Consider the following 24,390-nt stretch of genomic DNA (forward strand, 5'->3'; position numbering starts at 1 on the left):
CTTGCTTGGTCTGCATGTGATATTCTAGCGTGTGGTTATATTTTTGTAATTAGGTAGCGAGTGTTGAGCCAAGCTTGATGATCTTCACAAGGTTGATGACATGTATAAATAAATGTAATATCTTTGTAATTGAGTGTGTTGTGGATGAGTGTATGTGTGAATAATGTATTGATCTTACAGAGGGAGAGAAGAAGTGTGAAGAAGAAGTTGTTACATGTGTTTAACTGGAAGTGTAACCAGGCATTAGCAGATGCTATTCTATTAGTTTATGATCTTCTGGATGTGATCCAAATCTATTTGTAAGACAGTGAGTCTTCCCTGGGTTGTAACCCTTTCTTGTTTTTGAGCAGTGAGCTCTAGATAGTGTGCCTGAATGCATGTGCATTCCCCATTGTAATATTTCAAATACTTCTAATAGATTATCATCATATTGTGGGTAGGTTCCTACCATGGTTTTTCCCTTGACCTGGCTTTCCACATCACAAATCTTGGTGTTATGTGTGTTCATGTTGTGTTGTTGATTCATGCTTTCATAATTAATTATCATATCTAAGATTAAGTTTAATTTGAGTAAGTTTTTGAGACAACTGATTCACCTCCCCTCTCAGTTGTCTGTGCAGAATCAGAGCTATTTCATCAAGAAGCAATAGAGACTTTGAAGAAAATGCAATAGAGTTTTCTTTTCTTTTCTTTTTGCTTTAGTTGTTTATTTTCTTTATGTTTTGTTGGTTAGATCTATTGGCAACATTTTGTAAATAGGGTTCCAGGTCCCTTCAAAACTTGTTTTACTCTTTAATAAAAAACATATGCTTAAAGGTAAAAGACACAGAAAAAAAATAAAGAAAAATATGGTTCAACTTGAAGAGGCCTAGATGCGCAAGTTGTCTCAAAAATTTCATCATCCCAAGATTGTAATAAAATTTGAAGAGATGAAAATGGAGGAATTTTTAGACAATGAGAAAAACATAATGATTCAACTAATTACTTCAAAGAGAGAATATATTGATGCATATAGAGAAAAATGAAAGTAACCAATATGTAAGAGAGATTACATGAATCAAGCTCTATCTTTGTTAGCTGGTAAGGGTCATAAAATGAGAATGATGGAAAATAAAATTTTTAAAGAAGAATAATGGATCAAGGTATAGTCATGAGACTCAATTGGTAAGAGGAATGGTGTAGCCATGGTCCAGTGTGTCCTCAAAGAGAATTGACCAGATCATGCAACAAGAGTAACATAACGGACGCAACAATAAAATGTAGATAAAATGCAAAATCAGACATTTGCATCATCATATTATCATCATAGAACATCTAATAAGCAGCTAGTTACATGCAGGCTAACATTGTAGATTACAATCCATCTGGACCTCCAAGAGGCATCTAAATTATAATTCTAGAGGATAGATCCTCATAACCTTCCAACTGCCCTCCTAGGAATCATATAAAACAATATATATACCCTTTGGAACACATTCAGGTCAGCCACAAAAGATTACATTTACCAAGAAAGGAAAATTAAACGTGCAAATAGGTTGGACCTAAGAATGAAAGGAAATTCCTCTGGAAAAGAACAACCAAGAGGCATGGATCAAAAGGAAGGCTAGTCGAACACTCAAAAACATCGAGCAAGGCACCAAATAGATCCGCTAGCCAATAAATCGCTTCGCACGAGAAGGAATCACAAACTAGCCGTTAAGCTCAAAGTTGCTCTGGGAACTAAGAACAACCAATCCAGAAGAAATAACGCACTGAAAAAGAATCCAAATGAACTGACAATCTATAATGATGCACAAGAATAGGTTTGGAAATTGAAAATCTGATCCATAATGAAAAAGAACTATCTACCAGAACATACTAAAGGAAAACACAGAAAACCACTACTGGAACTGAACAAGAACAAATATAAGGAAATAGTTTTTGTTGATGTAGGATTTCTCATAGACCAGGGATGCTCCTGCATCATACACCCTAGGTAGAAAGAGATGTTCGATAAGAGGCAACTCATGAACATCAAAAAGGATACAGGATATAGACCCCATGCTCATTTATGATCCAAACATCTTCTTTGTCTACAAACCTCTTCCTTACCTCCTCTGAAACCTCAACCAGGTTCTCTAACTCCTGATTCTTTTTATTTCTCTTCCCTTGCTTCAGACTTCCACACTATCTCTGATCAATGCTTTCTTTTAGCTACAACTCTAATTTATTTCGGCCACAAGATTTCATCCGGTTTGCCACCATAACCTTACTGCCATCTGGTTCCTTCTTACTACTAGACTTATCTATCAAACCCTTCTGCAAATCTATGCCATCATCCAGCACAACCACTACAATTGATTTCTCAACACTGCAACTTCTCTCAAGGCTCAAATTCCTCACTTCCTTCTCTTTCTCTTTCAAAGAAGCCAATGTGAACTTTTGCCCATCCTTCTCAATAGTGATTAGGTTTCTTCTACAGTCATAGATAGCTCTTCTATCAAACTGCCAAGGTCTCCCCAACAAAACATGGCAGGCACTCATAGACAAAACATCACACAAGACCTCATCCCTACAAGGTCCAATATTGAAATTCACCAAACACTTCTCTTTTACTTCTAGTTGTTGATCATCCTGCAACCAACTTACCTTGTAAGGACAAGGGTGATTAAGCCTCTTCAATACCAGCTTCTCTGCCATCTCCTTAGATACCAAATTATCAGTACTTCCACTATCCATAATAACTTTACAACACTTACCACCTAATTTACACACAGTCTAAAAAATATTCTTCCTCTAAGTAGGTCTAGTATCTTCATTGTTCTGCTCCATCAATACTCTTTTAAACATAAGGGATTCACCCTACTCCGGTTTCAACATATTCTCACCGGTAACTCTAGCTTCTTGATCCTCATTTGCCACACAATTTCTTGCCATCCTTTGCTTGCACTCAAAAGATCTACGTCTGGTTTCTCCACACTTGAAACTTCTGCATAAGAATTCTCTACTGCTATTTCCATTTCCTTCTCTCTATGTCTTTTGATCTAGTTCTTTATTCCACTTAGGTTTTGATTCTTCTTCAACATTCTTCTTCTCTATACTACCACTCATCTGTCCTTTATACCTCTCCTTTCCTCTAGGGTTATTTTTTTGTCTTCTTCTCACTTTCTCCTCAACCTTCAAAGCATATTGGTAAGCCTCTTCAACTGTGGAAATCTTCATCATACTCATCTCACCCTAAACGTTAAATGAAAGTCCATTTATGTACCTAGCCACCTTCTCTCTATCCATCTCTCTATGTCCAGATCTGATCATTACCTTGTAGAATTCCTCAGTATACTCTTTCATTCTCATTTTCCTCTACTTCAAGTTCTGAAACTTCTTGAACAACTCCAGCTCATAGTCTCTCAAAATGAATTTAGCCTTCAATCTCACTACCATCTGCCTCCATCAAGTGATCTTAATCTCACCATTCTCAATCCTATCCCTCTGCAACTCCTTCCATCATAAAGCAACATGCCCTTTCAACTTAGTCTGTGCCAACCAAACTCTATGCATGATGCAAAGGGATCTTCTGCTCTAGAACTCTCAAGGGTTCAGTCACTCAAGGTGACACTCCAGAGGATCCTTCTACATGCTAGGTGTTACAAACTCTCCCTTCCAACTCCCATTGATCATGATTGATCATCTCATCAATATGACTAAGACTGCACTCTTAAGGTTTTGGTGACCTACTCACACCTTTGGACCCTACTCAAGGATCAATACTTGACTCTTAAGCCTTCTCCATACCCCAACACAAAGGTAGACTCTTCCCATACTACATTTGAAAGTATTACATTCCAACTAAACTCTAAATTAGGTTCACATGACAAAAGACTTACCACTATCCTATCACTTGTTACTTGACAGTCAACTAATCACCCCTCAGGATGGTCACCAAAAAATGATATAAACCCACTCCCAACACTCAAGGCACTCTCACAACCAACTAGGTTCTATCCACAACCCAAGGCATCCTTAAAATCAACTTGACCTGGCAATTAGCTTGCTTTACCTTACACTATCCTTATTGTGATAGTTTGCTACTATCACTAGCAATCCATCAGCTTAAGCCCTCCCTTGGGCACTCCACTTGCACCAAAACCTTTATAAGGTTGTAGAAACACCAACCAACACCTCCCTAAGCCCTCCTAGCCTTAACATACTTTTTAATATCAACCAAAGCCTCCACCATTGACTATGACAGTCAATTTGCCCCACTATGACTGCAACAGTCATAAAACCATCATGCATGCATGTGCCATCTCCTTCATGGAACCCTGCACACACCTTGGACAGGTAATATACACCCTTGGCCTCATCCCTACCCAAAATGAGGTTTGGTTAATCATTAAAATGAAATATATCATATTTATAAGGCCACTGGATACCCTAAGCCAGGGTTCTGACAGTTTTCACAAAAATACAAAGAAATTTGTTAAAACACAATGAAAATAAGTGCCACCACTTCCAAATAAAGGTTAAATCAATCCTTAATCATCCCTAAACAAGAATCTTTCAAGATATAAACATCCAATGCATTAAAATGAATAATGATCTGACTATACACGTTGAAACTCAGAAAATGCACATAAAAATATGGTTTTTTATTGATCAAAACTCAAATCTCATGTACATTCCTCATGTTTGCATTGGTTATCACCCTTTTATAATGTATTTGGGCCTCCAAGACCGAAATCCATCTTGTAACTACCCATAACTACCCTTTTTTGCAAAGTTGCAACAAAAGTTGCTCAAAAGCTGTCAAGATTGACAATTTCATTTGTCAACTTGATACTTTGGAAACTAATCATCCTACCCAATGGTCCTTAAATGAAATTTTTAAACATTATTACATTATTTTATTCATCATATTACCTATTTTACCCTTCAAAACCCAATTTTAGCCCTTTCTAGGCCTAATTGCCAATTTTGACAATTTTACACTTTTTGACCTTTCTATTACATTTCATTGCATTTATTGGCTCTAATGGCCATGTTTAGATTGTTTTTAGACCTTAAAGGCCTTTTAGACTTCATTTCCACTTGATTCTCCATGAGGGCCTATCAGTGACCCTAGTGCACCTTGCCTCCATAGGTCTTCATAGGTGCTCCTGCACCAATGTAGGTCCTTAATATCCTCAAACTCAAAGTAGTCCTCCAACTCTCTGATCCAATCAATCAAATCTTCTGGATTTAGTGTCCTAGGAAAGTTTAGAACCTCTAGTTTATGAACTTTACTCACTTGCGCCACTACTCTCAGAAATATTTCCTCTCTTTCATCTTCTAGTCCTTCAGCCTCTTCGGCCTCAAGCTCCTCTTCGACCTATTCATACTCATCCTCAGACTCTGGATTCCTCCATAAACCAACCAATGCATTTTTGATCTCATTCTTCATCTTATTCTTGAAATCCTCCATCATTTGCTCTACCCTCTAGGGGTTCATCCTTCTTGGCAACATCTCTTCTCTACACTGGTGCAACTGCCTCAACTTGGTGATCTGACTAATAGTTTCGATTGCCTCACACTCAGCGATCTACCAAACACACTCGCAACCTACCTCCACTCGGTGATCCATTCACTCAAAGGAATTCCTCAAGGTTCGCAACTAGCTCTGATACCACTTGGTGTAGCCATGGTCCAATGGGTCCTCAAATAGAACTGACCAGATCATGCTGCAAGAGTAGTACAATGGAAGCAACAACAAAACATGATAAAATAAAAAATCAGACATCTCCATCATCATATTATCATCATAGAACATCTCGTAAGCAATGGTAAGCAACTGGTTACATGCAAGCTAACATGCCAGATTACAATCCATTCGAACCTCCAAGAGGCATCTAAATTACAATTCCAGAGGCTAGATCCTCGTAAACTTCCAATTGCCCTCCTAAGGTTTACATAAAACAATATATATACCCTCTGGAACACATCTAGTTCGGCCACAAAAGATTACATTTACCAAGAAAGGAAAATGAAATGTGCAAATAGGTTGGCCCTAAGAATGAAATGAAAATCCTCCAGTAAAGAACAACCAAGAGGCATGAATCAAAAGGAAGGTTGGCCAAACACTCAAGAACATCGAGAAAGGCACCAAATAGATCCGCCAACCAAGAAATCGCTCTGCATGAGAAGGAATCACCAACTAGTTGTTAAGCTCAAAACTACTCCAGGAACCAGGAACAGCCAATCCGGAAGCGATAACTCACCGAAATAGAATCCAAATGAACTGACAATCTGAAATGATGCACAAGAACAAGTCTAGAAACAAAAAATATGATCTATAATGAAAAAGAACTATCTACCAGAACACACTGAAGGAAAACACAAAAAACTGCTATTGGAATTGAACAAGAACAAAACTAAAGAAATATTTTTGGTTGATCTAGGATTTATCATTGATCGAGGATGCTCTTGCATCAAGGAATCACTTGGACTAGTATTATTTGTTGGTATGTGATCCATGAAAAGTATAAAAAGTAGGTCATATGTAGTGCACAAGATAGAATACTCAATTGCAAGGTGGCTCATGTGCTACTAACATTGTAAGGAGCACGCTAATGATGTGTGTAGATGTATATGTAATGTAGGAAACATGAATTTGATAAAAGTAAAGCTAGATTCCTTTAAGACCTAATTTCACTACGTAGATTCAAATAAGTGTACCAATAAAAAAATTTCTTATTTGATTTCATTACATACATTCAAATACGAACAAATAAGTAGAAGAATGCAATATCTACATAAATAAAAAATATAGATGACAATGAATGTTTGGTTGAAATTTAAGTGTATCTATCAAAGATGTTAGTGTGTAGTGCATACATTTGCATGTAGCATTGTCATCTTGTACAAAACAAAAACATAAAACATTAACAAAATAAAAAAATCCCAACTCCACAATTCAACTCACATGTGAAACCTAGAAACAAGAAAACACTACCAATATTGTACAAGGAAATATAAAGAATAAACTAGGAACAAGATGTAAATGATTCAAATGAGAGAAATAAACAATGAAAAGTGATGCAGGAGCACCGATCTAGTTCTTACCAGTTGGGCAGTTTTCAATGGAATTGCTTGAGAGCGTGGCATTTCTTCATGTTTGAGTGTTTAGCATTGTGGTTTTGGGTTTATTCCCTTGTGTTCATGATATTTACCATGTTCGAGTTTCATAGCATTTGGCTTTGTTTCCGGTGAGATGTGGATTCCGGTATTGTCCCGGTTGATGTGTTCTTATCAGTTATCCTGGCTGTATGTTGAGCGAAGATGATTTCGGGTTGCGGTTGATCTCTGTGACTTGCGGATCATTGGAGATGTTGCTATAGGCCTTGGTCACTATTCTCGGACGTCTGTGCATCATTTTATGATTTGGAGATTGTTCTTAGTGATTTGAGCCGACATGTTACCATTGCACGTTTCATGAACCGGTTGGTCTCTACGCTGACTTGATTGAGTTGTAATTATTTACAGATGGTATAAATGGAAGCTTGTGAATCATTTGAGAAGGGAAGTAGAGAAGTTAAAAGATTGAAGACATAGCTTTGAGATTGAGCGAAGATGTAGAACTGGTGAGATTTTGATCCGGTAGGACTGAGGCCGAAAGGCTGAGGTCCAGATTATGGTAGAAGCAACATAATTTTACCGGAGGTTGATTTGACATGAGGATGATCTGTGGATCTAGTAATTGCATTGTAAGAATTTTTTGTATCCTAGATTGCGATCCAACATGTGGCATGTATAATTCTTCAGATTATAATAAGATTCATTCACATTGTTTACCAGTTATGCATTCTGTGTTGTTACCAGTTGTTCTTTCTATTGTTTCTGGCACCTTGATACTGGTTATCGACATGCTTTGCATGGTTTATGTGTTAAGCTATAAGGTTGGGCCATCCTTCATTGGATCTCCCTTCCTTGACTATGTCAAATGGTATTAGAGCTGGTTCGTGAACCTGTTGTTGGACAGAGTGATGTCTGTGCACTGGTTGGTTGGGGGGAAGATTGAGGCAACTTGTGGACTTGTTCAGATCATCGAGCATGAGGCAAAGCAAGGTTTGCAGTTAGACCATCGATCCTAGAGATTGAGCTTGAGGCAATTAGTGGGTGGAGACTTGAATAGATTGCCGATTGAGGTAGGCTACAGTTTGGATTCGTAGATCACCGTGTAGAGGCAACTAGAAGCTATGGTTAGATCATCGAATCCCTTGAGGCAGTTGCAAGTACCTACTGAACAATCGCTGAACAAGAGAAAGTGATGGGACTCACTTTTCAATTAACCTCGAGAGTTTGATGCAGGAGCATCAGTCTAGTTCTTACCAGTTGGGTAGTTTTTAGTGGAATTTCTTGAGAGCATGGCATTTCTTCTTGTTTGAGTGTTTAGCATTGTGGTTTTGGGTTTAGTCCCTTATGTTCATAGTTTTTACTATGTTCAAGTTTCATAGAATTTGGCTCTGTTTCTGGTGAGATGTGGATTCTGGTATTGTTTTGGTTGATGTGTTCTTACCGGTTAGCCTGGTTGTATGTTGAGCGAAGATAATTTCGGGTTGCAGTTGATCTCTATTCCTTACAGATCATTGGAGATGTTGCTTTGGGCCTTGGCCAGTATTCTCAGAGGTCTGTACATCATTTTATGATTTGGAGATTGTTCTTGGTGATTTGAGCCAACATGTTACCATTGCATGTTTCATGAACCAGTTGGTCTTTGGGCCGACTTGATTGAGTTGTAATTATTTGTAGATGGTATAAATAGAAGCTTGTGAATCATTTGAGAAGGGACGTAGAGAAGTTAGAAGATTTAAGATAGAGCTTTGAGATTGAGCGAAGATGTAGAATTGATGAGATTCTGATTTGGTAGGACTGAGGCCGGAAGGCTGAGGTCTGGATTATGGTAGAACTAACAAACTATTATCGGAGGCTGATTTGACATGAGGATGATCTACAGATATTGTAATTGCATTGTAAGCATTGTTTGTATCCTAGACTACGATCCGACATGTGGCATGCATAATTCTTCAAATTGTAATAAGATTCATTCACATTGTTTACCAGTTATGCGTTATGTGTTGTTACCAGTTGTTCTTTCTATTGTTTTTGGCACCTTGTTATCGGTTACTGGTATGCTTTGCATGGTTTATGTGTTAAGATGCAAGGTTGGGTCATCCTTCATTGGATCTCCCTGCCTTGACTACATCAAATGGTATTAGAGCTGGTTCATGAACCTGTTGTTGGACAAAGTGATGTTTGTGCACAAATTGGTTGGAGGGAAGATTGAGGCAACTTGTGGACTTGTTCAGATCACTGTGCGTGAGGTAGAGAAAGGTTTGTAGGTAGATCATCGATCCTAGAGCTTGAGATTGAGGTAGTTAGTGGGTGGAGACTTGAACAGATCATCGATTGATGCAAGCTGCAGTTTGGACTGGTAGATCATCATGGAGAGGCAACCAGAAGCTGTGGTTAGATCGTCGAATCCCTTGAGGCAGTTGCAAGTACCTACTGACCAATTGATGAACTAAAGAAAGTGATGGGACTCACTTTTCAATTAACCCCAAGAGTTTGATGTAGGAGCATCGGTCTAGTTCTTACTAGTTGGGTAGTTTTCAATGGAATTTCTTGAGAGCATGGCATTTCTTCATGTTTGAGTGTTTAGCATTGTGGTTTTGGGTTTATTCCCTTATGTTAATGGTCTTTACCATGTTCAAGTTTCATAGAATTTGGCTTTGTTTCCAGTGAGATGTGGATTGCGGTATTATCCCGGTTGATGTGTTCTTACCAGTTAGCCTGGTTGTATGTTGAATGAAGATAATATCGGATTGCAATTGATCTCTGTGACTTGTAGATCATTGGAGATGTTGCTTTGGGCCTTGGCTGGTATTCCCAGAGGTTTGTACATCATTTTACAATTTGGACATTGTTCTTAGTGATTTGAGCTGACATGTTACCATTGCACGTTTCATGAACCGGTTGGTCTTTGGGCCGACTTGATTGATTTGTAATTATTTGTAGATGGTATAAATGGAATTTTGTGAATAATTTGAGAAGGTAAGTAGAGAAGTTAGAAGATTGAAGACAGAGATTTGAGATTGAGTGAAGATATAGAACTGATGAGATTTTGATTTGGTAGGACTAAGGCTGGAAGGCTAAGGTCCATATTATGAGAGAACCAATAGACTGTTATCGGAGGCTGATTTGACATGAGGATGATCTACAGATCTTGTAATTTCATTGTAAGAATTTTTTGTATCCTGGACTATGATTTGGCATGTGGCATGCATAATTCTTCAGATTGTAATAAGATTCATTCACATTGTTTACCAGTTATGCATTCTGTGTTGTTACCAGTTGTTCTTTCTGCTATTTTTGGCACCTTGTTATCGGTTACTGGTATGCTTTGCATGGTTTATGTGTTAAGATATAAGGTTGGGCCATCCTTCATTGGATCTCCCTGCCTTGACTACATCAAATGGTATCAGAGCTGGTTCGTGAACTTGTTGTTGGACAAAATGTTGTTTGTGCACCGGTTGGTTGGAGGGAATATTGAGGCAACTTGTGGACTTGTTCAGATCATCGAGCGCGAGATAGAGAAAAGTTTATAGGTAGACTATTGATCCTAGAGCTTGAGCTTGAGGTAGTTAGTGAGTGGAGACTTGAACAGATCACCAATTTAGGTAGGTTGCAGTTTGGACCGGTAGATCTTCATGGAGAGGCAACCAAAAGTTGTGGTTAGATCATTGAATCCCCTGAGGCAGTTGCAATTACCTACTGACCAATTTCTGAACTAGAGAAAGTGATGGCTCACTTTTCATTTAACCTCGAGAGTCTGATGCAGGAGAATCAGTCCAGCTCTTACCGGTTGGGCAGTTTTCAGTGGAATTTCTTGAGAGCGTGGCATTTCTTCATGTTTGCGTGTTTAACATTATGGTTTTGGGTTATTCCCTTATGTTCATGGTCTTTACCGTGTTTAAGTTTCATAGCATTTGGCTTTATTTTCGGTGAGATATGGATTCTGGTATTGTCCCGGTTGATGTGTTCTTACTGATTAGCTTGGCTGTATGTTGAACGAAGATAATTTTGGGTTGCGGTTGATCTCTGTGACTTGCAGATCATTGGATATGATGCTTTGGGCCTTGGCCGATATTCCTAGAGGTATGTGCATTGTTTTATGATTTGGAGATTGTTCTTAGTGATTTGATCCGACATGTTACCGTTGCACATTTCATGAACCGGTTGGTCTTTGGGCGGACTTGATTGAGTTGTAATTATTTGAAAATGGTATAAATGGAAGCTTGTGAATCATTTGAGAAGGGAAGTAGAGAAGTTAGAAGATTGAAGATAGAGCTTTGAGATTGAGCATAGATGTATAACCGACGAGATTTTGATCCGGTAGGACTAAGGCCAGAAGGCTAAGGTCTGGATTATGGTAGAACTGATGGACTATTACTGAAGGCCAATTTGACATGAGGATGATCTGCGGATCTTGTAATTGCATTGTAATAATTATTTGTATCTTGGACTGTGATCCAACATGTGGCATGTAGAATTCTTCAGATTGTAATAAGATTCATTCACATTGTTTATTGGTTATGCATTATGTGTTGTTACCGGTTGTTCTTTTTGTTCTTTTTGGTACCTTGTTATCGATTACTGGTATGTTTTGCATGGTCTATGTGTTAAGCTGCAAGGTTGGGTTGTCCTTCATTGGATTTCCCTGCCTTGACTACATCAAAAAGACACATCCAAACCTCCATGAAATTGAATGCCTTCAATAAACTTGTACACACAAAGAAGAGGAAAAATGCTTGGGAGCTATTTGGGGTCTTTGCTCAATCAAGTCCCTCCTTTGGTGTTTCCACCTTAAAAAAAAAGATAAATACGTAAATAGATATATAAAAAGATAAATATTTTGATAAAGGATGTGATAAATCACCAAGATTGTTAGAGGCATAAGATAAAAGGATAATGTTAGTTGAGAAGGCTTGATAAATAAAAGAGAGAAAGATATTTGAAAAGAATATTGTGAAAGAATTTTAGAGAGTTGCAACATGATGTAGAGAGTAGTAAGATTGAGACAGAAAGAGAACAAAGTGTGTGTGTGTGAGAGCGATCTAATAAATTTTTCTAAAATAAAGATATATTTTCGAAATGAGAAGAGGGAGGAAAAGAAAGGGTTTATGAGTCATTATGAGCTATTTTTATTGACCTAAAAAGGTGTTAAGTGAAAAACAATAGAAATAGCTTTTTAATGTTTTTTTCTTTTAAACTATCATCGGGTGCTAGCACTACATGTGGTTGTTCATTCTTAGAATTATTGTCAAACAATTTACAATTAAAATGGTCTGAGATGAGAAAACCATATGGTTAACACAAAAGTGACACAAAAAGGTGGTTGCTAAAAATAATTTTGAGGACCTTGAGAAGCGAAAAGGCTAATGTAAGGGTTAAAATGAGCCTACACAAACACTAATAGAATGGAAACTAAAGTGGAACAAAATATATATAAATTTGTAATGGTATATAATTTACATCACTACAACATATTTAATTAGAATGTATGCCTCTTATGATATTAAAATATTTTACAGTAATGTGAAGGGTCCAATAAAGAAGAGAGGGGATCCTTAGGAAGGATACATGTCGTAAAAATAAATTAATTTATGCCCCATATAATATAGGTGAGGTCAAGAATGATGATGAAGTTTGTGCTATTATCCAAGAGAAGGAAATATGGTTGCATCTAAAAAAATTCTGCCATGAATGAAAAGGCAAAGAAAGAAAAGTATATGCACCACATAATATTGGAAATAAGGTGTCTCAACCTTAGAATCCTACTAAATAGGATCAAAGTTTTGCACGCCTTGATAAAATTTTAACTTTTCACCTACAAGATCACAATACCCCTTGTATGCATCATCTAATTTCTGATTGATTCTTGATAACCTATGATTGACTAAGACAAATGTTGTCTCCACTATGAACTTCTTCTTTGATGCTATTTCCTTTTCTATTTCACCTTTCAACTCTTTGATCTCAGACATCAAAGGATCTCTATGCCCAAAATCAAGTTCTTGAATAGTGGGAGCATGGACAATGAGACTACACCTACACGATATTTCAATCTTCTGAGAAGCTATTTATTTTTTAATTACTTGTTGCATATGCTTCTCCTTTAGAGTCTCAAAATTAGCATACAATTTGTTCACTATCAAATCTACTATTTTAGGGGCTAAAGTTTTTGTCACTCTCTTGATTAGTGCATTTCCTCTAAATTGATCATAATTATGAAAGTATTTTGGCTTGTCAATGCTTGGTGACAAAGCCTATACTGACCACAATCCAAAATTGGGGATAAAAATTAACCTTGAAAGGTCTTGCTCCACCTCTTCCTCTGAGTGATATATATTCTTTTGCTCCTTTCTTGTAGTATGAAATGCTAAAGCAGTGACAATGTCCCATCTTGGAAACAATAAGTCTCTTGCATCTTTAACCATTTTCTTGCCTTATTTAGGAGTGATGTTTTTAAAACTAAAATCAAACTCCTTAATCACCTCTTTATTTATTTTGTTCCATTCAGAAGGTGGAATCTTATTTATTCTTCTTCAAACTTTCTTTGGTATTCCTCCCTCCTCCTTGTAACCACAAAATCCTGAAACTCTTGTGTCTTCACAAATTTATTATCATCGATGAATTAGTTACAAAAAAAGAGCCCTAAGATCCCTAGTGGGATCATCTTCAATCTCTATATTCTCAGGGTCTCTTCTTAAGGGCATGACAAGAATAATCTCCCTTATTGTCTTCCCAGTTGTAGATGGAGGTGTAAATGGATAGTCAATCAGCCATTTGACTTTCTCCTCTTGTACTACCTTTGGAACACTCTAAACTTCCTCAATGCCAATAGTCTTAATCTCCTTTTCCTTTTGAGATTAATCATAAACCTACACCTTCTTTGTAGGGGATTCTTCTGATACAATAGGCTACTTCCCCTTCTTGATCATCTCTTTGTCTAATAGGGTCAGAGCACTGAGAAGAAACTTCTCAACCTTCACAAAATAATCTAGTTCATCATGGAAAAATCGAGGAAATATGACCCCCTTTCTCTTCTTATGCCTTCTTCTCATTGATCCATATTATATCTCTTTCTTCTCTCATAAATATTCTCAATTATGGTAGATATTTTTATGATGTCTTCATTAGCCAAGTCTTCATGTAAGCAACTAATTTCCAAGGACCTAATAAACCCTTCAAGATAATTCCTCAACTCCTCATATCTCATTCTATATGGCTTCAAAGAAAAATATAATTGGTCCAAGCCATATTTATTTCTGAACATAAATTTTGCAAACCTACATTTTATAGGAAACAATGAGGGCTTATGTGGTTTTTTGTGAGCAATATGATCCATTTCACTAAGTTTCCATATGGCTTCTAGATATGTGATTCTCAAAGGCACACACTTGAGCAATACATGAGGTTGCATTGGAGTCCCATACATCCTAATTGTAGTTTTAGAGTGAAGAAACCAATCTCACCAACTATGTGAAATCCCAAGGCCCCATCTTCTCTCTGCAAGCCTGATCAAGTCCATGATCTCTTTTGGGATTCTCTCCTCTAGTAGTGCAAAATAACTAAGTACCTTTTGAACAAAATATTTCTCAAATATGACAAAATCTAAATGATTACAATACATGTCCTAGATGTAAGTCCAACATTGGATTGAAAATTCTCTCCCTTCTCCATCTTGTGTTTTTAGCAGTAATTAAGAACCCCAAAGCTTCTTCCCACTCCGTAGAAGCATGTGACAAATGAGTGAATACCACTTGAAGTTGAATTTTTGTATATTGGTTTGGCCTTAAGAAAACTTTCATGTATCTTGTTGTAATGTATGGAAATTGAGAATTAGGGTTTCACCAAGTAAATCTACTAAATAACCCAATTAACACAACATACATTGAAAGAGGTTTTTACCCAATAAATATAGACTCAATCCCAATGGGGAAAGGGCTAAGATTCTAATTGGATTCAATTCATTAATATTGATTATCCTCTTTATTAGTTGAATTTGGAATATAATTACGAAATTAGGGGAAAATGAGGGATAAATGAGGTAAATTGATGAATACAGAATGCCACGGATGACCTACAGAGCCACAAACTAAGATATAGGCAAAATAATAGATTCAAAACTTGTTCCTTGAAGTTCAACAAAAAATTTCAGGACTGGGTAGCATAGATCCACCCGTGTCCTTCAAATTTTTGATCATTGAAAGTTGAACGTTGTTGCCATAGTTGACACTACCAAAATTCCCGAGTTTAACTCTTGTATGTATTTCCTAGACATAAAAAGAAAGGGAAAGATGTTGTGGATAGGGGTTTTCCTAATTTAAATCTTGGTTTATTAATTAACCTTGAATCAAATAATGAAGATACTAAAATAAATATTAAGGAGATATACCTCAGATATGCAATTGTTGATGACAATGCAATGCTCTTTGAATGCAATCACAAATGTTGAATGTAATGGTATGACAAAACACATGAACATTAAAAACCCCAATCACACACACATGCTTGCATGAACATTGATGCAACTTTTATCCACAATTCTTGATTGATGAATATGTAGCCTTGAATTGTTGAAGATGCTTGATGTTGAATGCTTCATGAATGCACAAATATTATTGATGTAGTCTTCTAAGTGTAGAATGGATTGATAGGATGTATTTATATAGGGTTTCCTAGGTAAAGCATCGATTAGGTCAACCTCCAACGGTCATGTGTAGCCCCAATTAGATAAAAAACCATCAGAGAGGTAAAGGACCAGCCCCATTTCAAATAGGGGTCTAATTGAGGGGTACCCTGACATTTTGGGTTGCTCTAGTCCTCCAACAAACAAGAACACAAAAAAGAAAAATGGGGGAAGGAACTCCACGATGGGGCCCACCAAATTTTGTTCATGACATCAAAGTTGGAGAATAGGGTCAAATCAGACCTAGAGATGGGATGGAGATAGGACATGCTAAATTAGGAGCAAAAACTTGAGGTGTAAATTAGACCGATTGTAATTTATGATGCTACACTTGTCTTCTAGGTATTGAGGAAAATTGTTTTTGTGTTCTTCATAATATCTTGAATCTCAGTTGCCATGCACATCATGTCAATAGGCATTCTATCCTTTGCATCCTCACCTAACACTTAAAATAGACTTTGGTATGTCTTCACAAAGTAGTCTTCAAAAGTATCAATGAAGAAAGGCTCTTTTTCATACTATGAAATTGGAATGGGCTTCCTATCTGCACCCTTCCACCTAAACTTGGGGATTAACTTGGCCCTATACAACTTGACATGGACCTTATAGATTTCTTCCAATTCCCTCAAGTTAATTGTTGACAATTTTTCTCTATTCAAACCAAAATAGCCTAAATGTGAAACTTGTTGATATTAATCATGTCCTGCCCACTTGTAGTGACAATGGATTTTCAGCCAACACCATATCTTTGCACCAAGACCTTCAGAAAATCAACATAAACAAATAAATTTGGCACATCAATATTTCCAAGGTGAAGATCCCATAAATTCCTCATGGGAATATTTGAACCTCTCTTCTGATACCAATGTTGGAACAAATAGCATCCTACTTCTGAGATTTTGGCATCCTTGAACCCATGTAAACTATCAAGCAATCTATCTTTTAGACTGCCTAGCCCACATACTAGATATGAAGCTCTCTTGTCTTGAAATTACTTGATCGGGTCATCTCAATATTTATTGAATGGTTCTTGCTTATTCTGACTAAACTAGGTTTTCACACTTTGCAACTAGGGTTCTTCATAACTTGCTCAAACACTATCTAGCTTACTTCTACTGTGTATACTTCAATTGGACTTACGTTCTAAACCAGAATAATATATAAGAGCTGAGAAATCTATAAATTCACTATTTGAATTATTCTTGATTCTATGTCGCATACAAAACCCTAATTATCTTTGCAACTTTTCTTAGAGTTCAATGTAGACAATTTTGTTAGATGAAAGCAGTTTGGTGGAGTGAAGAGATCCTATAGTGTAGGTCTCGGAGACAACTGAGAGGGGGGAGTGAATCAGTTGTTTAATAAATTCAAACCAAAATATTACTAACCAACTTAATGCTTAATACCGGTAAGACAGTTAGGTATGTCGGTAAACAGTGTTAACAAAAAATTACTATACCGGTAAGAATTAATGCATGAAACATAAACATAAAGTCATCCACAACACATGACACAAATATTTGTACGTGGAAAACCTGTAAGGGGAAAAACCATGGTGGGAAACCTTACCCACAATCAAATGATACTAATGCAGATAGTAAGTGTACAAAGAGGGGTCTGCACATGCAGAAAGGCCAACAGCCTAGAGCTCACTGCTGAATCACAAATGGGAGTCACATTGACTATAGTTGGATGGTTAAATCCAATGAGAATGTACTGCACAAAATAGCATCTTCATATGCTGGATTCAGTGTTGGTGTAATGTTGATATGCTTCTACAAAAACCTAACTTCACCTTCAAATGATGTCTTCGTGTATATCTCTGCTTGATCTCGCATATACCCTTCCTTAAAAAAATTTTGCATTCCACATTTGATCTTACAAATAAGATCTTACATTTATACCATACCCTAAGACAAATTTTAGTAGGTCAGCTCTATAAGATATTACAATAAAACATTTTACAAATAATACAATATCCGATGCAATAAACGATTGAACATGTCGGCTTAATGCATTTACAACAATAATAAATCATCTCCATAGCGTGCCATGCTGATTTGGAAAAGATAAACCTACCGGTGTAACCCTAGATAACCTGGACCTATTTGCCAGTAAAAGAAAATATGCAAATAAGAATATACCAATGATTATTACTTCAAAGTAAAGTGTCCACATGATGTCTTCGACATTACCAAGTGTCTTTCATGTTAATGCAGGTACCGGTGAACATTATATCCTGCCGGTTAACCATATACCGATGACTATTTGCATAGTTTACTGTTTGCCGGTGAATGATGCTGGATCTCCAAAGTAGGTGTATTTAGCAGGTGTTGACATCAATGAAAAAACCATACCAAAATACCAACAATCTCCCCCTTTGGCATTGATGGCAACACAAGATGGAAAAACCATCAAAATGCCAAAACAGAAATGCCAAGTACAAAATCAACAATCTCCATTTCTCCCCGTGAGAGTAACATGTGTTTATTAAAAGATTTATTTTCAATACCAATTTCTCCTCAAAAAGATAATGCATTTTTCATATATCTTTCCCTAATGTTTTTCCATATATCTCTTCCCCTTTGACATCAAATGCCAAAGTCACAAAAAGTCATGTTCATACAAAATACCAATCAATTCAATATACCAACTACTCCCCCTGAGAAGTAGCTTCCTCATCAAATACTGGAATAAAAGATTTGTTCATTTAATTCTGTCGGTTGATGACAATCATCATCTGTCTAAGTCTCTACTGGTGGAGGTAAGACTCCGAGCTGATCTCTGAGATACTCAAAAGTTTCCTTAGGCAAAGGTTTTGTGAAAACATCCGCAAGCTGTTCTTTAGTATTCACATAAACCAGTTTTATCTCCTTTTCTTCAACTTTTTCCCTTAGAAAATTCCATTTGATAGAAACATGTTTTGTTTTAGAATGTAATACTGGATTCTTAGATATATCAATTGCTGCAGTGTTATCACAATATATAGTAATAGGTTCCTTGCATTTTACCTTTATGTCTTTCAACATTTGCTTAAGCCACAGTACCTGTGTACAGTTTGTTGCTGCTGCAACATATTCTGATTCTGCTATTGATAAAGATGTACAACTCTATTTCTTACTTAACCAAGAAACTAATCTCTTTCCAAGAAAGAATGCTCCTCCAGTGGTGCTTTTTCTATCATCCACATCTCTTGCCCAATTTGCATCTGTGTATGCATATAGATCAAAATTTTCATCTTTAGGATACCATAATCCAAGATTTGCTGTGCCTTGTAAGTATCAGAAAATCCTTTTTACTGTTGATTCATGATTTTCCTTAGGATTACTCTGAAATCTAGAAACTATACATACTGCATTCATAATGTAGGTCTGGTTTGTGTTAAATATAGTAAACCTCCTATCATAGATTTGTATCTTGTTGGATTAACAGGTGTAGATTCATCCCTTTGAGATAATTTGTCATTTGTAGTCATAGGTGTGCTTACCGGTTTAGAGTTTTCCATCCCAAATTTCTTAAGTAGTTCTTTCAAGTACTTAGATTGACTAAAAAATATGCCTTTATCGGTCTGTAAAATCTGCAATCCTAAAAATAATTTTATTTCTCCAATCATAGACATTTCAAATTCATGCTGCATTTTAAGAGAAAATTCTTTCCATAATCCATCTTCTCCTCCAAAGATTATATCATCAACAAATACTTCCATAATCAAGATGTCATCATTAGTTACTTTGTAATATAAATTGCTTTCTGCATTTCCTTTAGTAAAACCAATCCTTAAAAGATACTTATCCAATCTTGCATACCAGGCTCTTGGAGCTTGTTTTAGTCCATACAGAGCTTTTCTTAATTTGCAAACCATATCATTGTCATCTGTCAAAGAAAATCCATCAGGTTGTTCAATATAGACTTCCTCTTCAAGATCTCCATTCAAAAATGCACATTTAATATCCATTTGATAAACTTTGTAATCCTTGTGAGCTGCAAAGGCCAAGAATAATCTAATTGCCTCAATTCTGGCTACCGGTGCAAAGGTTTCATTGTAATCAACTCCTTCTTTCTGAGAATATCCCTTACACACTAGTCTTGCCTTATTCCTGACAACCTTACCATCTTCATTGAGTTTGTTTCTAAATACCCATTTGGTTCCAATTAAATTTTTATTTTCAGGCCGGGGAACTAATGTCCAAGTATTATTTTTCTCAATTTGTCCTAATTCTTCTTCCATAGCTTTAATCCAGAATTTATCTTCACATGCCTCATTGATAGATAATGGTTCAATTTGAGAAATAAGACATACCTCTTCATTCACCAATCTTCCTCTTGTCATGACTCCATTAAATTTGCTTCCAATTATCTGATCTTCAGAATGATTCAGTCTTACATACCGGGGTGTCTTAGTCTGTTGTTGTTCTTCAATTACTGTGGAATCCTCTGATGATACCGGAGTAACCATCATTTTGTACCAGTGGATTTACTGTTGGTTCATTTGTCATAATTTTTGTTACCGGTTCAGAGTCTATATACCTTGAAGTTCCTCTAAATTGTTCAATCAATCTTTACATTTGTACTTTCAACAATTTTCTGTAATCTTTTTGTGTAGGGGAAAAAGTGACACTAAGCAAACATGCCCTAATCTCACTTTCAACCACACACTTGTGGAATACGAAAGAGCCTAGAGGTATCACACAATTGGCTACTTCTTTTTGTGGAAGAGAGATCCATGGGATACCTATTAGGATTTCTATTCCTTTGTTGTAACTGAAAGATGAAATGATGCAAGTTCAATCCCTAATCCCAAAGTGCAAGTATGAACTAATAACAAGATTACAGAATTGAACTTAAATGATGGAAAGCTGTAAACACAAGGACAAGACAAGAATGTAAATGTGTACCTCATGTTAAAATATGAATGAAAATGTTCAGGACGGGGGCGCAGGTGCCACTATCCTGATTCTGCCCCTGAAACTGCTCCGGAAACTGTTGTTTTGCACTCTGGAAAAGCTGTCAAAAATGCTGAAAATGCTATCTGTCAGGAGGACCAGGGTGCCTAGCGCCCCTGTCCCAGGGACCAGGGCACCCAACGCCCCTATCCTGGTAGGACCAAGGCACCCCACGCCCCTATCCTGGCAGGACCAGGGCGCCCCACGCCCTTGTCGTGGTCTTTTGCTTTCAGATTTGGTGTGTTGTTTGGTCTCCGTCTGCTTCTTCCGGATCTGTAACTTGCGACGTCGTCTGAGTCCTGAAACCTGCACTTATATCTGAAAAGGTGTTTGGGCGGCTATATAGGGTTTTGCCTTAGTCAAACCCCTGCTTCGGTGATTTCCACCTCCACGAATAGCCAAGTTGTATTGTAAAATGTATTGTGTGTGCAGACCTAGTGTGTGTGCAAGGTCCTTAAATGCAAGAAAGCAAACTAGAGCAACCTAGAAAGTAAACCCTAATTGCTTGTAAATGATAATGTAAATGCTCTAAATCAAGATGCCAAATGATCTAAAGCATGAATAAAGGATATATTGAAGCTTATGCAAAGACATGAAAACAACATGAAATCATACCCAACCCTCAAGGGAGGAGTACAAGCCAATCTTCAGTCGGTAATCTCCTATTGTTCTTCAATATCTTCCAAGCCCTAAATGGATGAATGAAATTGATAAATACTTGATAGAAAGATGTTGAATGTTGTTGAAGTCTTCAAAGATCTACTCTTTCACTGCATAGAAGGTCCCTCCAAGCCAAAAATCCGATCCCTTCAAATGAAGAAAGAGAGCTCTTATATAGGAAACCCTAGGTCGTAATTTCATCTTTTGGCCAACCTAGAGATTGAATCTCCCGCCAATTTCTTAGGGTTAAGCTTTATTTTATGATTGGATCGCGCTCCTAAAATTTCGAGAAAAATGTCCGGGACCATGTGCACTCCGGGCGCCATGGTCCCGACAACTTTTCGCCAAATTTTCAGGGCCGTCGGATATGATGATTTTAGAGAGAATCCTGAAGTTACAGGTGATTTCAAGATGTTTTGACCCCCGAAACCAAGCCCCCAAGTTCAAAATAGGACCTAATTAGGGTTTTTGATTAAATGATGTATTGGAGGAATAAAATGAAAAGGGCACACTTTAACGAAAGGGCCCAACTTTATGATGTGAAAGATGATGAAATAGAACCTTAGACCTAATTAATTTGATTAATTAAGTGCTAAAGGGGAAATGCAATGGAAAATACAAAATGCGCCAAGGCGGGTGCTAAACTAGGTGTGAAATTGTACCACCCTAGCAAGTGCGTACAATTTACGACGCTACATTTAGCCCCCACTTTAGCGGTCATATGAACACTACGTGCATATGCAAGCTAAAGTATAGAAAAGTAAACATTATTTGAAAAAGGATATATCCATAAGTCTGTCGAACGAAGCCCCCAGCTGTATCTGCAGTACACAGTTAGGAACCGCACCCTACAAAACACACGTTAGATCACAAAATCACCTAATGCTTACTAAGGAAGGTGATGAAAATTTGAGGGTAGCTATATGCCCCCCCCTGTTTCGGCTTGCTAATTTTAGTGAGTTGAAACAGGGTATCATGTTTACCACTTCGAATTGTTAAAGAATATTGATGACAAGTGCTCACAAGAAGATTTGATATGAGATCAAAAACTAATGGAGAATCATTTGGTAAGAAAGAGGACTAAATCTCAATTCCAACACAACAAAGAGTGTGAGGATTTGAGAGTTCTCTAACACAAGATGAAGGATGTAAATGGAAACAAAATTCAAAGAGAAGAAAAGAAATGAAAAAAAGCATGAATACACACATTGGTGATCCATGAGAAGAATAGTGAGAGAGAAAACATGGACTTCTCACCCCTAGATCTTGTCTAGGTGATCCATGGGAAAAAGGACATGGAAAACTAGCCCCTAGAGTCTGTCTAGGTGATCCATGTAAGGGAGGAGAGTGAGAAAGTCTAGCCTTATGCCACTAGTTCCACTCAACCTCGTGTATGTGTGTGTAAGGGAGGCTAGAAGCACCTCATAGGAGTCTATGCTCGAGTATGCTACAACCTGTATATGTATAGTACAAAAGCGTGACATCTTTCTCTAAGAGTCTGTGCTCTGGTTCCGAGAAAAATCACTTTGCATAAAAGAAAAATGGAGACATCTTGCTCTAAGAGTCTGTGCTCAGGTTCCAAGAATGACCCATTGCTCAAAAAGTGTCATGTTTATGTCATAAGTAAAGTAGAACAAGTATACCTACCTTCATCACAAAAAAGAAGATACCCCAAAATTGCAACAATGTCATAGATCCAAGCAAGAGAGTTTTGCACTCTTTAAGCAAGGATAAGATAGTTGAAAAGGGTTATCTTGTAGTATGTGTAAAGGAGATCCTTAGAGGAGAAGAGATCTTTGTACAAAAGACACCTATCCTCAAGAGGAATTGTCTTAGACAAAGAAGAGAATAAGAATGCAATACTTCCTTTCTTTTGCAAGGTGAAAGTGATTCTTAATGAAGGATGACGCTCTTTTTAACCCAATTGGGAGAGTGAATTCATTATGGACGTATTTTACCAAGTGCAAAAGAGATTGTAGTCAAGGACTTACACCTCTTGTAAGAGAGAATCCTTGAACAAACAACAATAATTGCATACAAGGAATAACATCAAGTAATAAAGTTCACACCATCCACGAAATAGGAAAAAGTGGATCCTTAGAAAAAAAATAAGGAAAGATCATTGCCTCCCAAGGATAAGGACAATGAGAAGGACTTACACAATCTTCTAGGGAGAGATTTAGACATAAGAAAAATGTACTACATACTGACATGAGTTCATGCAAGAAAGACATTAGTGTATGTAAAATGCTCCTCACAAGAAGTGGGTAAGGTAAGAAAGAGAATACACATCTTCTCCCATATCTAGGAAAAGAGGATTCTAAAGAAAAGATGATCAATATTTCCACATTATTACCCCATAGGAACAAGAGATAACATAGAAAAATTAGGCTATTATGTTGCTTCAAAAATATCATTGCACTTGAAATTGTACCATCATGAATGATAATGAGCCCCCAGTAAATGAGCTACCAATGTCACATAATGATGAGCAACATAATAGCCATTAATGTTATTTAAAGACATGATAGATTGAATGAGGTATTTGAATATGACATGCTAAATGCTCAACTATAAGTGAGATCAAAAACATGTATAAAGTGATAAAAATTGAAGAAGAAAAGTCACAAGAAATCTTAGAAGAGGGATGAGTGTAATTTATTAGAGCCTTATCCCTAGAGGAAAGGACTTTGTGATGAATAGGAGATAAAGATTCATAAGTGGATTTAGAAATTTGAGGGGAGTCATAAAGAGACTTGTTCATTGCCAAGATTTCCTTATGAGGGGAATGAGAGTTGATAGAAGTAGAAGATGATTTAGTTGAAGTGAGATCATCATCACTACTAAATATAACATTCACATTGAGAGATGGTCTTTTAGATGCTTTGGTACGTTTGCAGGGATTATAGCCGAGTCCAAAGGCATAATTGTGAAAATTAGTCTCTAGAGGAGCTTTTATCCCTTGTTCATGAGCACCACAACCATTTCCATGATACCCATGCTTAGCAAAAATGCGAAAAC

This window comes from Cryptomeria japonica, chromosome 9, assembly GCF_030272615.1.
Source record: "Cryptomeria japonica chromosome 9, Sugi_1.0, whole genome shotgun sequence".
Lineage (NCBI taxonomy): Eukaryota > Viridiplantae > Streptophyta > Pinopsida > Cupressales > Cupressaceae > Cryptomeria > Cryptomeria japonica.